The sequence below is a fragment of the Xiphias gladius genome, chromosome 17 (assembly GCF_016859285.1).
Source record: "Xiphias gladius isolate SHS-SW01 ecotype Sanya breed wild chromosome 17, ASM1685928v1, whole genome shotgun sequence".
Taxonomy (NCBI): domain Eukaryota; kingdom Metazoa; phylum Chordata; class Actinopteri; order Istiophoriformes; family Xiphiidae; genus Xiphias; species Xiphias gladius.
The window spans coordinates 22,764,618-22,777,763 of NC_053416.1; positions in this window are offsets into that span (position 1 = coordinate 22,764,618).

Below are 13,146 nucleotides of genomic sequence, written 5' to 3' on the forward strand. Positions count from 1 at the left end.
ACTCCCTAGACACATGCACAGCATGTACGATATACAGTAAAATGGTATAATCCAATGTGTAAAAGATACAGTGCAGTATTATATTCACTGGTGTCATGTCCCGTGGTTTTATACAAAATGTAATTTACGCATGTTTTCAAACTTTTGGTTATCAATCCTTTTCTCCCAGTATGCACAAATAACAATTATTTTTTACCATCATTATTATTGTTTGCGGATGAGCTGTAGGAAAATTCATCACCTTTTGAATCATATGGACATAGCAGACTTTTAAGACTCCCCCGCTGGAATTATCATTATTAACTTTCCTTCCCCTGCCTCTTTAGTGATGTTGAAAATATCCCCTCTCTGCAAGCATCACTGTCTTTATTCTCTTATATTCTCCTTTGACTTTCATCATGACACAGGTAATTACCACTACAGTAAACTGAGTTTAGATGAAAACTAACATGTGACATGTTCATCAAATATCTCTGTTACTGCTCGACCTCCAGAAATGGCTTCGTCGGCTTAGTAATTCTGTCCTCGAACCATGTGCAGGTTCATGTCCTCTCTGAGGTGTCCTTGAGCTGACATCCTATCAGCTTCAGTGCCGTTGCTTTGCTGATCCTGACACACTAGCTGTGGCCTTGGCATCCCTTCTTGTCCACTACTGTCTGTCTTAATGACATTTTCTCTTCCATGCATGCCTGATATGCCCTGAGCATCTCAAAGGCAGGGATCATCACCTGCCCCCCACACAGAAGAACCCTCTTTTCTGGGTACTGGCAGCCTTTATTTCCCTGGAGCCACATGCATCAGTAGACTGATCACAGAAGTTTAGTAGTACCTTAGGTCCAAGGTACAACATTTTGTTTTGATAATAAGTGCTATATCTTGTGCAAGTATATTTTTGACATTTTCTTTCTAGAAAACAAAATCTGGGAAAGGTTAGAGAAAAGGCCTAGGATTGAAAAGTAGAGCTGAGTAACAGTGATTTTTCTTCTTCACAGCGGTTTTTGTTCATACTGTGTTTATCTAGGAGGTCAGTCATGCACAGGGCACTGTAGAATGAATGGGACATCTATCTTGACTGAATAATAATATTTTCCAATGACAGTGGCAACACCCTCTCTGCCTTTAAGCATCTGCTGAAATTAAACTCCGTACATTCTTATTAAGTGTCCAAAATTTAAGTATTAACCTGCTTGACAAATCATTCTAACTGACATTAATGTTATGTTATTGATGTCTGCTTAGTCTAATATAATTTTATTTCAGGTATAAAACATGGTTAATGACATTACAGTATTACTGTTTTTCACGCAATTGCAAATTACTTACATTTCATTACTTCCGCCAAGGAGGTTATGTTTTCACCCGTGTCTGTTTGTTGGTTAGTTAGTTAGTTTGTTTATTTGTCAGCAGGTTTATGCAAAAAAGTACTGAACTGATTTGAACTGAACTTGGTGGCGGGATGGGGCATGGGCTAGAGAAGAACCCATTCAATTTTGGGGCAGATCTGGTTAAAGGGCCGTATCCAGGATTTTTTTTTTTTCTTTTTTTTTTTTTTTTATCACTTTCCTTTACATTTTACAGAGGTATGTGCTCTAGTGAGTGCCATAGTAATACATTCACTAAGTATTAATGTAAGTGTATACATTGTAGCGGGGTGAGGGGAAGCTAGCTACTTTATTCATAGACTGACCATATATTTTGATTTTGGTAAATTATAGGAATGTCAGGGTCACAGGTTGTCATTTGTCATTTTGATTGGTTCTCAAACGGGCGGGTCTTGCTTAACAGCCAAACAGAGCAAGAGTAGCCGGCTGCAGACACCATGGCGGATCTCCGCAAGCGGCACCTCCGCAGTTGACAGGAAGTAATGTGACCTTTAGCAGCAGTAGTTGGTCTTCTTTGTGCCGTTTTTGCGTGAACATCTGCATTGCACATGTGCGTGGTCCACTTGTGGCAGGAAAGGTTGAGAAAGTGGAAGGACTTTACAGCAGTAAGATACAGAGTCTATTAAGGATCCTTTCAAAGTTTGTTGGCTTTTCTAAGGTTTTGTTCCATGTTGTCTATCAAACGAATATATATTGAAGACTCCAGCAAGCGTAGGTATACCAATATGGAGAAAACATATTTGAAAATGTTAACTGGCTCCAAGCATTTAGCAATTTTTGTCTCATTGTTGCATGTCATGTTTTAAAAAAAAAAAAAATTTGTGTAACCTAAATGAATCCTGAGGTTAAATGAGTTTAAAATGGATACCGTACTGTTGAGTACAAACCAGGACAGTGAGAGGTTGGGAAACCATCATAGATATTATTAGTGGATAAGCAATAGTGTAACTGGTTGTAAACTATCTTTTCAAGACTTTTATTGAGTACAGGGAGGTTATTACAGGGTTAGTGTGGTCATTCTTTTACCCCTCTGGAAAGAAAGTGTACCATCCAGGACAGGACAAGGATTGACTGGATCATTTGCTAACTGTTTTTCAGATTACCATCAAAATCCTGAAGGTCACTATTGCCAGAGGGAGACAGTTTTAACCATCTTGTTATATTTTTTTATATATTGGTTTACATTGTGTTGTATTCTTTCTGTCCTTAAATGTACTCATGCAAACACCAAGCTTGGCCAGTAAAAGTATTCTCATTCTGAACTATGTGTTCCTTACTGATGTTCTGAAGTGTAAACTTGGGTAACACTTTCGATGTTGTGTGTCTGTTTATTTTAGCATAACAGCTGGGTTAGTTTTGTTTAACTAAGGGTCGCTGTATTTCATCAATAGCTCACAGGGCCTTCTAGTTAAGCACAGCCTATTCACATTATTTCATTAATTGTTTATAAGAAATTGATAAGTGAATTAATTAGATTTAAACATTACATTAAACATTTAAAATAATCGACAACTTTTTAAGGACTTATTGAATTAACTTTATATTGGCCCATTTCAAAATCTGTACTAATTGAAACTTAATTTAAAATATTGAATAAAGCCTTGAAGAAATATATTTCTAATGAATAAACTTTGCATGTTTTTTTTTTTTAATCCGTGTGCTAGTTCACAGGAAAAACACAAGAAGGATAAGACCGACTTCCGCATCACACGATTTCCTGTCATCTGCAGAGGTGTCTCTTGCGTTGGTCCGCCATGTTCCCTGCAGGTCCCTCCCTAACAGAGGGCAGATGTTAGGGGAGAGAGGTGCATGCAAGGGAGAGCACAACTCTATGATTGAGACCACGAAAGAAGATGAATGAGGACTCACATCCCTTAAGTAATTTGGTTCAGTTTCTGTCCGCGTCTACTTGTTAACCTAAATGAACTGAAACTGACTCCGACTCCAGTACCTTTAAATAAAATTCAAGAGGAATACGTCTCCAAATCCATGTGTCTCTGGATAATTGGCCATTTTCATGCAAGACATTTTGACATGTCACAGTAGCACAAGAAAAGCACAGATGTAAATTATAAAGTCAGTGATGACTGAATCCCATGTGGGTCAGGCTCCTGGAATGCTGTCACACTCTCCCAGTTTACTGGGACACGTGAACACAACAGTCATCATTGATGTTATTAGGAACACCTGTTCTTCTCCTACTATGACGAGTCCAGATGTCTGCTGTGAAAAAGGTCTATTGTGATATCACTACAGCTGTTACCACTGTCGCTTATTACTTATTACTACTGATATTAACGGTAACGTAAGTTGAAAATGAAAATGCTGGCATCATTTTGTTGTTCTGTTTTCTCATCAAAGTAACTTTAATTTTGACAGATAGGCCTGTGTGACTGCCAGTGCCAGAAAGTAAAATATCTTTACTGGGGCATTCCAAAAGGTTGAAGGCTCTTTCCTCACTATGCATTGTCCAACTTGACACAGGTCAGTCAGTCCGAATGTAATCCTCATCCTTCACAGACACTGTGAGTCTTAGCTACCTGGTTTACTTTTTGGTTTGAGGCTTTTTTCCATGGTTTGTGTAAGAACTCTCGATTACAGTTAGAGTAACTCCAGCAATTTTACTCATCAAAGTCTGTTTACAGGTGTTGAGCAGTATTGCTGCATATATGAAAAAAGGTTTTATAAAGCCTTTTTTCACTCCAGAGGGAGCTGCATAAAAGCCCATAAATTGCCTCAAGTGATGTAACTTGAGTCAGTGTTTGTTGGGTCTGAAAATGAAAAAAAATCTGGGGGTGCTAATTAAGAAAGAAGTGAGTTTACCAGACCTCTGTAGCCCACTCCTTATCACTGCTTGAGGCTAGTGGCTCGAGGCTACATTAACTGCCTCTAGCATAACACGCTCAAATCTCCCCCCACACACTGTTGGCAGTCGAGTTGCATTGTGGGTAATGTAGGCACCAGGTTTTGACAATCTGTGGCTGTACTGCATCAATTTTGATGGTTTTTTAAAAAATAGTTCATTGTGAGTTCAACAGTGTCATAGGATTGAAATGCTAAATTGGTTGACTACTCTTTTAAGGGAATTCTTAATGCTACAGCATATGATGAAATTTTCTGAATAATTGTCTAAAATGAAATGCTTTTCTGAATTTGGTGTGAGAGAACTGGGTTGGCCTGCACCTCAGCCCGATCCATCACTCTTGGGATGAACTATGACACCAAGTGTGAGCCAGACTTGATGAAAGGCAGAAAACATTATACAACTCATCATGAGTACACTGATCTTTACGTGTAAAATTGGTGGAGTGCCCCTTTAATGTCCGTGGTTTTCAAATGAAATGTACAGCAATCACACATGGGTGAAATATTCAGGAGTCCACATACTTTTGGTCATGTAGTGTGTATGAGCACATTGAACTTTGCATAATATATATATATATATATATATATATATATACAGTACGTACATTGAAAAATTCCAACTGATTAAACATTAGTGAGCATTAATATTTATTATTCATACAGTAGATTAAAGCTAATATGTACAGGCTCTTCTTCCACCGAGTTCTCCCTGAATTACTTAACTAAAGTTTGTTTGATTAGTTAGTCTGACTGTATTTGTGAGATGATCTGGAGCTGGGGGAATGGGGCTCTTTGATTTTCTTCCTGCAGTCAGCCAACAAACTTACAGTATGAACATGTTGTTAGTCTTCCCTCTGTTGCCTTGGGCTTCTGGGCCCCCGACCAGCCTTCGTCTTTTTCATCAAACAGCCATGCCTGCCTGCCTGCTCATGCTCACCTGCGGCGAAGGGCAGCCGATATGATCTCCCACAGTTTAATAAATTGGGAGAATCAAAGCAGGAGAGGATGAAACTGCTTTTGAACTTCCCATAATCTCCTCTATCTCCTCGGACTGTGCTTGCTGAATTATAGTCCCTTCATTTCCTCCACTAGGGTTTAATTTGAGGTACCAAAGGCAACTCTAAATCCGAGAGCACAGAAACAAGTTTTCATCATGTCATCGAGACAAAATGTATTAATTATAGTTTTGTGGGTCTGAACCATACTCTCCTGTGTTACTAGTGTGTCCACAAAGCTTTTCAAATAACTGTTAGTGAAGCAACTGTCTTGATTGGGCAGTGGTCAAAGAAGTACTCGGGTAATAGAGTAATAGTACCAAGACCACAATGTAAAAATACTCCATCAGCGGTAAAAGTCCTGCATTCAAAATTCTACTTGACTGAAAGTACAGATCAGCAAGATGTACTTCTTTGCACTGTACTCAAAGTATCAAAAGCAAGTGGTTCCACAGAAAACAATGGCTGGCAGATTATGTACAGTATTAGATTATTAGATGACATTATTAGACTAATGCAACAATGTGTAAGTAGTATTTTACAATTGTAGTAAGTCATGATACAATGTTCTGCAACAAAAATTTTATTCATTTTTAGAACTGTTCTCTAATCTTTGCTTTTTTTATGAAATATTGGCTAAGTCTACGCTCACACTCTCGCTCCCCCTTAAGCGGCCTTGTGCAGAGATGCAAAGGCTGATTTTGACCGATGTGTTCATTTTCTAGTACATTAAATGGATATACCCAAGAATCAGTACCTCAAAATTGTTCTTAAGTACACTACTTTAGTAAATGTGCTTAGTTACTTTCTATCACTGACTGGGAAATTATACTTAACAAAAAAGTCCTACTAATTGAGCTTGTAAATAACACTTGAGAATTCAACCCCATTGGTTGACAAATGAAATATTTAGATTTCATATCAGTGCAAACCGCACGGTTCCAACCTCAGGAAATTTCAAATAAAAATGTCGTGCAATACCAACAAAGCAACACCAGCTATAAATTATACAATATTACCAGCAGGTTCTCCACAGAACAGGATCTGAGCCTTTTCAGAGGTTTTTAACAGTAGTCCTTTGACCTGTTTCTGTAAAAGAGCTTTTGTTTTCTCCAATGTCTGTCTTGGTATTGCCTAGACACCGTATGATCATGAAGTCAGAAATTGTGGTGAAAGGAGGTTAATGTACTACAGCTGTCAGAGCTGTTCCCCGGCTCAATCCCGTGCCCTGTAATTGTGTTATTGCACTATAGAAATTGTCAGTAGAGTCGTACTGCCCCACTCAAGACATCGGAGCAGAGTCTGTGGGGGGAGGTTAACTTGACACATAAATTGCTATCTGCCAAGATGAATGGAGCTTGCCAGAGAGCAGATGAGGAGAGCAGTGACCTGACATTGCTTCTGACAGACTCTGTATATCCCCCTTCATTTTTCTCCCTTTCTTTCTCTATACACGGTGCCAGCTGCTGCTTCCTCTGATGTCTTCCTGGAGCTGCCAAAGACTCCATGCTAGCACCGTCCTGTGTGTGTGTGTGTGTGTGTGTGTGTGTGTGTGTGTGTGTGTGTGTGTGTGTGCGTGTGTGTGTCCATGCATATGGATACATCAGAATAATTCATTGTTTTCAACTGCCTGTTCGCTTGTGTTATTGTTTAGGACATTTACAGCATCAAATAACATTTCACGATCTGAGTGCATGTTAAATTGCTTTCGGGACATGATTTCCACAATCAGGAAAAGACACATTAAGTTAAGATTTCTAATAACACAGCTTACTTGTTTTATAAGTAGTTCTTGCACTAGCAGGGTCTATAACTGCAGCTTGTTCGATACCTGTTACTTTTATGCATCAATGCCTCAATGATACATCAACAGTTGAGATGAAGGATTTAATGACTGGCTGTATCTAGTTTGTGTTTTCTGCTGCAGTGTGTGCGCGCATACCCTCAGATGCCGTCCAGCAGGTCAGTGTTGAAGTGGGAAGAGGAGGATTGGCTGGCCTTTTAGATCACATCCATAGTATCTGGAGACCCTCCTGTTTGCTGAGACGGAATCCGAGGAGGAACTTTGGGATGTTATTGCTGTCTGGAAGAGGCAGGGTAGCTCACAGAGAATTAACTGACATTAAAACACAATAATAAATAGGCACAAGTCTATTATATGTCTGAATCATGCTTTGACATGATTTGTCCATGAACAATGAAACATAAGCTTTAAAGAGACCCATACCAGCCCTCTACAGGCTTGACCAAATTTTGCCAATGGGGGAGAACTCCTGTGTCGACAATGAATGTGTGGGTGGCACATTTCTCTCATCTGCAGCCTTAATTTATGTCTGTGTGTTCCCAGAGGAGTCTGCAGTCAGTCTGGTGTTAGTGTATGTGTGTGTGTGTGTGTGTGTGTGTGTGTGTGTGTGTGTGTGTGTGTGTGTGTGTGTGTGTGTGTGTGTGTGTGTGTGTGTGTGAGAGAGTTTGTGTGCGCCCTGGTCTAGAAACAAAATGTGTGACACCAGGGTTAGGTAGATTTTTTTTTTTTTTTGTAAAGCTGGTAACATGTATCTGTGACAACTGTGTTTGCACTACATGCTGAAACATAGTCATTTCTGTTTGGATTCAGTGAAGAAACCCTAATCTGGGCTCTGCCACAATGCCACTTTATATGGTGTTTACAAAATACTGTATGTGCATATAATGCAATATACTCAGCTTTTAAGCTGACATAGATCCTCTAATAAGTAAATCAAATTGACCTTGGATTATGAGACTATTATTATTAGATTCTATTTCTTTGTGACATTTGGCATCTACCACTACATTAGTGCCTGTTTTCACATCACATCTGAGTCATACCCAGTATAGGCCCAGGTATGATTTTGTACAAACTTGACTATTTGACTAGTGACTCAGTTGTCACTAAATAATGCTTATTTTCGCTAACAATTTCCACATATGTAAAATAAACCAACAGATGCATTGCCATATATTAGTCAGTGGGGTGAGATTATTATTTGATTGATTATTGTTCACTCATTTCATTATTCTTTTTTGTCCACAGACTTTTTAGAGAAATTGGACTGTAAAGAGATTTTTTTGTTTTTTGTTTTGTTTTCAAGACAGAATCTGAGAGAAAATTATTTGAGGAAGGTTTTGTTTTTAGTCCATGGAGGATTCTCCACTAACATCTTGTCGTTCTCTTTATCTGTTGCCAACAGTTTGTTTTGTGGCTTCTCTAAACAGTTCAACTTTCAACCCTTTTAAAATAGGGAATTATGGGGTATTTTGGCATTACTGTAAACACCATAACTAATAATTTAAGGGAACTGATTAGGATTCTATACAGACTGTGTAATCCAATCTGTGGATTGTTGTAGGTGTTCAACACTATATGGTAGGCCTCAACCAACAGAATCACTAAAGGGATTTTAAAGCGTTCCATACAGACATAAAGGGCAGTGTCACTATGTGCAGCAGCACCAAATATTACCCCAGGCCTTCCACTTATAATCTATGCATCATAAAGACAGAACTGCAAAGCATCAAAGACACTGAAGGAGACAAAATCTCTCTCTGATAATGAACACCAGCTTCTTGTTGGTCAGTATTTTTTCGTAACATCCAGCAGGTGGCGTTGTATCATATGTGATGAAAGGAGGCGTAGCCTGTGCACAGATGAATTCATCTTTCAGTAGCACAGAGTAATAATACACAACAGCTGCTACAAACTGATGGTTGTAAATAATTATTAAAATTTTAAGACTGCTAATTTGCACCTCTTGGATAGCCATATACTAATGTAGGCCTACACTATTGCTCATGTGGGACGCAAACACAGAGGTTCCTTCTTATAATTGGCTGTCCTTAATTAGCCATCACCAGTCATCAGAATTGACTGGTTTACTGAGCGGCTGAAGTGCATAAATCCATAATATTAGCTCTGGAGAGCGGTGAAGAGCGGATTAATATTGTGCTATCCTCACAGCGGACCGGTGGCCACCAAGGTGAAAAGAATCGTCTTGCGGTGACCTCTGGGTGCCACTGCTTATTTAAAATGTGCCCCACCTCCCCTGTCCTCCTCGTACTCGTCCTCCCCCTCTTCAGGCCTAGCAGCCACTCACACCAGTTTTGTTACAATGCCACTGGCATGGCTACACAGTTGTGGTCCTTTTCCCTTCTCATCTTAACAGATGGGCTTCTTCCCAGCCGCCATAGAAAAAACAAAACAAAACAGCCTTATCAGCCACGACACGGCCTCTCAATTGTCAATCTGATAGATGGGTAGAGCCTGGATCTAGGCCACTGCATTTGTTGTGGAGGCTCCTAGTTACTCACCATGGATCCACATCGTTGGTCAGATCTTGTTGCTGTTGTGGTGTAATTGTTTTGTTATTGCAGCTCAGACTGGGTGTAACGCGGTGTCCATTTAAATGTTCACATAGCACCCGTCTGCTTAAGGTTCATGACATGGCACATTAGTTCAATGTGATATGACACCAAGTAGTAAAAACTGATTTTTGTTCCGTGTTATTAGATGATTGCGATGTTCTTAAATTGAAAGTCATGTTTTACCCACGTTTTATTTTTATTACCTGGAACCCTGCTTCGCTAACTTTAACCTTTTTTCAATTAGCACCAGAATGAACTCAAGCACAGGCTCTAAAGCTGCTGCTTTCCTTTAAGAGGCACCATGATGTTTTCAGTTGATGGCATGTAATATCTCAGCAGAGGTCCTCCTCTTGCACCGCTCTCTCCTCCTCTCTCCCCTGCTAGCTGGAGGCCAAAAGCCTGGGCCGCCATGCCAGCCCTAATAAATCCTCAGCTGAGAGTGGCGGCGGCAGCAGCAGGCCTGCATTCTTCAGGAGCCAGCACTTCCCCTAATCAACCCAGGAGATGGAGCAACAGTTGGCCTGGCTGGTGTGTGTGTGTGTGTGTGTGTGTGGGGGGGGTTGCTCCCTAGTGACAGGAGCATGATGTGTTTGTAAAAACACAGAGAATGTTGGAATTGGATACGCTCACACTCTCGCTCCCCCCTTAAGCGGGCTTGTGCAGAGATGCAGAGGCTGATTTTGGCAGATGTGTTCATTTTCTGCAGCGTCCTGTGCTAAACACAGAGAGAAACAGTAAGCATTACCCTACCTGCCACAGTTGGCTTTTTCCATGATGTTCGACACTTTGATCCGCTCTTGTGTGTGTATTTATGTTGGAGAAACCAAAAGCAAGAAAAGAGAGAAACTCAGAGAGGCATTGGGCTAGTAAATGCCTTGCAGATGTGTGCAGCAATGTAGCCCCCTGTGTCAGCCAAGAGATTTTTTCTGGCACAGAAGAACAGAATTCTACATTGTAAACCGGTTTGATGGGTTTCATATAACATGGAATAAGTGAAATGTATTTGCATCTCTTTATGAGTGCGTCCCATTAGGCTGACTGTGAAGGTGATTAACAGGCGGATTGTGTGACAGACCCTGGTCAATAGGCACTGTTTTTTCCTAGTCACAGTGTATAGCTGACACAGCCTGTGCGGTCTTTATAGAGGAGATCAGGCCCCCATGAATGAATTCCTCTCTGCTGGTCTCTAGTTTCAATTGATTGCTTTAATTTGGCCTATAATGAGTAGGACGCCTCATGCCTGCAAATAGTGCACGTGTGTGTAAGTGTGTGTATACTGTACTTGTGGGTTGTGTTTAATTACTGCAGTGGATGGATGCTGTGTGGCCCAGCAGGAGCCTGCAGAAATTGGAGGATCCACAACTGTGCTTGGCAGCCACTGACACCTCTACCCACAGTGAATCAGGGCCAGGACTTGACCTAATTCCTTCCTGTCTAAGGGAAGTAGCCAGATATTTTTTTTTACCCTTATGCCACAGTTCCCAGTGTTTGACCTTGTGAACCGAGCTCTGATAGATCACGATCCGAAGTTGTGAGAGAAAATCCAGATGAAGTGTCTGTTAGAAGAAAATTTCACGTAACTTTACCTTACTGAATCAAACCATTTGACCTGAGAAGCCTAAGATCTGGAATATGTCTATTATCATCCCACGAAATGACAGGAATTGGACTGAAAGGTAGGAGGTGTATCAGGATGGTTCAGTTGGCTAAGGCACAATGTCATGGATTCACATTCACTCATAGGACATTGGTGGAACATATTGAAGAACATTTACTCAAATACCGTGCCTAAGTGCAGTTCTGAGTTACTTGCAGTTTACTTGTGAATTTTCATTTTATGATACTTTATACTTGTCCTCCACTACATCTCAGAGGGAATGTACTGCACTACATTTATTTGACAGCTTTAGTTCCTAGTAACCTTTCAGATTAGGATTTTGCATTAAATGGCCTATGTCCACCTTTGCACAAAAGAAGTGTCTCGTTTATGCCCAGTATCACATGTCGGAATGTCTGTGAGTTATTAACAATTAACTCTCCAATATTTCACAAAAAAACAAACATGCAAAATGAGTTTAAAAATGAATGCAACTCTGTGTTGCAGAACTTTTTTTTTTCTTCTTTCCTGCCTAACTAATCCTCCCATGACCCCTCAAATTTATCTTGTGACCGTTTAGGGGGGCCTGAATCCCATGTTGGGAACCACTGGACTGAACTACCAAACTGTATATAAAGTAATTAATAACCTCAATCAGTAAAATACTTCTTACGCTTTGAAATGTAATATATAATAATATGTTACTTGCTGTGGGCAATTTTCTGCAGAACAGTGACTGTTACTTTTGAATACATTTAGCTTATAATACTCAAATGCAGGGCTTTCACTTGTAATGCTGTATTTTTACATTGGGATATTGGTTCTCTTCAATGAGTAAAAGATCTGGGCACTTTTTCCACTGCTGCCACAGGGACATGTGTTATCACCTCGTCCATCTCCATATTTGCTCTCACCCTCCCTCTTCCTTTACCCTAAGATAAAACAAGTTTAAAAAAAAAAAAATGTTGTCTCAATCTCTGTTTAGGAAAACAATTGTTCTACAGGTTATATGCTGAAAAAAATAATGAAATGCATTTCTGTTAGTAGAAAGTGCAGTTTAAGGAATGCATGTGTATAAGTACATTTTTGGCTTTCTTTGTCCATTGGAGACATATACGCTCAATTAATATCATTATTGCCCACAAGCGTTTACATGAAGATTCGACATCTGTTATTAGGATTGTACTATGTATAGTGCTCAATTCTGAGTGCATGAGACAACAGGGGGATGGAATTACAGAAACCAACAAAAAGTGTGAAAACTGTATACAGACATCCAGATGGTCCACTACCAAAGGAGTTCATGTCCTCAGCATAACGGAAACAAAAAATCACCCCCAGACACCCTCCCCCTGTCTCTCATTTCTCTCCCTTTCTCTGTGTTTTTGTTTAATAAAATCATGCTTGCTCATCAGCAGAGGAGGCCGGGCGTCTCCTCTTTCTGGGCGAGAGCAGCAGCAGCTCCCTTGGGACGTGCTGGTGATGGGCTTGGTTCGGTCCGTGACGCTGCTGTCGGTCTGTAGTGAATGCAAATGAGGCGCTGCTCTCTCACAAATACTCTCTGTATATACCCAGCCACTGACTTCTTTTCTCACTATCGCACTCTCCCCCCTTATGGACTCTTGTCCCATCTATCTCAAGGTCCTTAGGGTACACACATCATTCTCCACCTTTGATTGAATCATGATAACACGATGCACTTAGCACTCAGCTGTCACACTCACACACAGCTAAAACAGTGGCTTTATTACACTGTAGGCATGCAGATTACTTTAAAGATGCCAGATTGTGATCATGCAGATCAGGAATAGTTTTTGACACAGTGCTGTGCGAGGTTGCTCCAGGTTGACTCCCCAAACCGGGGTTTCACATTATCAAATAAACTGATTTCAAAATGTACTTCTAATTGATGACACCTTCTTTTCAT